The following is a 3,384-nucleotide window of genomic DNA, read 5'->3' on the forward strand; positions in this document are numbered from 1 at the left end:
CTTTCATGTTTTAAGGGCGCTGGCAGGACTTAGATAACAGTCTGTCGGCGGAACATGAGAAAGCTATAAGAATCCGTGACCGGAATGATGCTTTAGTGAGTAATTGTAACTTCGGAAATCGTTATAAAAATGTGATGTTGGTTATCAGGAACAGATCTCTAAGTAATGGACAGTATCGACACATATTGGGTTAACCGTTCTTGAGGAGCTATTAGAGAGGCTCATCAGTGTAAATTACCTTGTGATCCGAATATCGATCCAGGAGAGATCCTTTACATATAGTAAATGTAAACGAAAATAAATGACTGGTGAGATGTGCAGCAACAGCATATATATATATATATATATATATATATATATATATATATATATATATATATATATATATATATATATATATATATAAATTATATATATATATATAATTATATATAATATATATATAATAGATAATAATATAAAATATATATATATAATTTATATTAATATAATAATATTTATATATCTATATATATATATATATATATATATATTATATATATATATATATATATATATATATATAATATCTATAATATAATATATATATATATATAGATATATAGTCGTTTGAGTGACTTTCGTTTACTTTTCTTCTTCTGACGAAGAACGATTGAAAACCAAACAGAACTTTATTGTTATACTCATATGATTAAAAAATCTGACGAGAATAGTCCCTTCGTCCCTTGCTGCAGTCATATAATTTGTTATTGCCGCTCGAATGAGTTAATAGTAGTATTGGTAGTAGAACTGGAAAACTATTACAGCTTTTTTTTTTTTTTTTTTTTTTTAACTTTTAACAGTAACGTGGCTATTACGAACCACACCGAGCGACAGCTACCATGATAAAAAAAAAAAGCACAAAAAAGCTGAGGCAGAACACCCATGTCTTTCGCCAGTCTCTGTTATTCATTCAATAACATTTTTATTTCCCCTTTTTTCATACTATTCTTGTTTTCTGATTTCTGTACGTATACCTATTATGGCTATATAAGGGGGTCAACTAAGGTGGTGGAAGTATCAAAGAAAGTGCAGGATGGGAGACTGAGATGGTATGGACACCTGTTGAGGAGAGATAAGGACCATGCTGGGAGACATACTATGGGGGTGGAGGTTCAAGGAAGAAGAAGAGGGAGACCAAGAAAGAGGTGGAAGGACTGTGTGAGAGGAGACTTACATAAGAAGGGGATTGATGAGGCAGAAGCGCAGGATAGAAATAGATGGAAACGGCTCATCCGAAACGGCGACCCCATATAAAAATGGGGACCAGCTGGGAAGAAGAAGAAGAAGAAGAATACCTATTTTGGCTTCTGTTAATTTGACTTTCGATTGATTTTGACATGAACTTACCTAGTGCAGGACACCTTACATTCACGATGATGGAAATTCCCCGAACTCCTCTTGACTAATTCGGCAGTACATTCACGTCCTTAATCCTTAACCTCTTCTCTTGTTGGATCTACAAGTTGCTTGATTCACTGTGTAGGTGTCGGAAGTATTTTAAGACTTATTAGTTGTTGATGGAGGCCATCACCTCTCATCATATATCCAACAGGTGTGGAAACGCTGCAGGGGAGAACTCTACAAGGAGGAACTATGAAAATTTAGAGTCCACATTCTAAGTTGGGAACTTGATAATGCCCATTTTCACAAGACTTGACTCAAATCCACCCGTGGGATCTCGTCCCTCCAATGACATGGATTGGTGAAGGACCAAGTACAGTTCGGTCAGTGTGAGGTAGAAATCAAAATCTATTTCCCCTTTTTTTTTTTTTCCTTCTTCTTATTGTGAAATCCTTATTTTGTTTCATAGATACAGCGCCATGACATTTTGGGGGGGAAAATGCGAACATGGTAATGTCCCTAGTTCCTTCTCTGAACTAGTTTTTATGGGAATTTGATATCTAGGAAGCAACGCAAGCTTGAATTTGTATAGTACTTGGAATGCCTGGTACCAGATAGTGTCAGCACATGAGCTGCTTTGTATCGTTAAAGGTAACGTCTCCTGCAACCGTCTATATAATGAATATACTTTTTTTTTAACCCATAAGCCTTTCTCATGTCGACGAAATAGTCAGAAGGTACTAGACATGCAAGTTTTAAGTATTTTCGCAGAAGGATTAAGTATTTTTGCAGGAGGATGTTTTAGTCCATGCTCTTTATCATCTTAGCTGCAGGCTAACTACTGGATAAATAATTCACTTATATATTCAGATATGTTCAAAGGGAGTATATAATGAGTTTCAATGGAACTCTCTCTCTCTCTCTCTCTCTCTCTCTCTCTCTCTCTCTCTCCCACACACACACACACACACACACACACACACACACACACACTTCAGACTAGTAAATAAATGGAAGTTGTTGTAGTTCACAAAACCAGTTCAAAAGAAATATCAATATCTATATGTTTATTTGTTGATATTCTTGCGCTTTTGTTGGCCACTTACAAGAGTCAACTTTTTTCCTTCACAGTTAATATGCTCTAGAGTCTAGACCAGACGTTTGCTGACGCAACACCTTAGAAAGCTGCTGGAAAACTTTGACCATCAAACGGCAATTGCAACTTCTTGTATTCCTCGAAGAGGAATTGGATGCCTCTAACTTCCTCTCACTACGATGTTTCAATTTATGAGCAATATTTCTCATCAAGGGTAAGTTGTGAAAGCCATCCTTTACACTCTCGTCTGGTTCACATTATACGTACAGACTCTTAATTGATACCTCAAACTTTGTCGGATGATATGGTGTGCTTGGTCGAGTTTGAAAAGGCTGGCATGAAACGCTTGGAGACTAATCATAACCTAATTCAAGAATAGCGGTAGGTTCTCTCATATCGACGATATGGAAAATCTTTATTGCGGAAAAGTTAAGGAGCGCAGGAAGTTTTCCTGATTATTGGGATTTTGTTATTGATCCTGATCTTGAGCTTGGTTGTCAAGGGCTCTCATGAGTTATGGTCCAACTGTTTAAAGTTCCTCTTCATTCTGTTTTGGATCCGGAACGAGCCGTAGATTTTCATGATATTTTCTGGAAAGAATACTAGATCATAACATAGACTACACACTACAGCATCAATCGTTCTTTTTGATTATATGTATAAATTTGTACAGTGATGCTCTGCTTAGATTATTCTCTTAGTTTTCCCTTGACATCAGTTTCTGAAATTCTGGGACAAACTGGTAAAGTCAAAGAATGTTTGTGGTGTAATAAAACCACTGGCAAGCGTGAAATAGAATGTTAGGATTTCGAGTGAAAATATTGACATTTTGTTTATGGGGTAAGAATGAATGAGGCCATTCATGAAAGTAAGTGAACCTTTATCTAACTTGTTTTGAAGAGGCG

Source organism: Macrobrachium nipponense, chromosome 7, assembly GCF_015104395.2.
Source record: "Macrobrachium nipponense isolate FS-2020 chromosome 7, ASM1510439v2, whole genome shotgun sequence".
NCBI classification, from domain to species: domain Eukaryota; kingdom Metazoa; phylum Arthropoda; class Malacostraca; order Decapoda; family Palaemonidae; genus Macrobrachium; species Macrobrachium nipponense.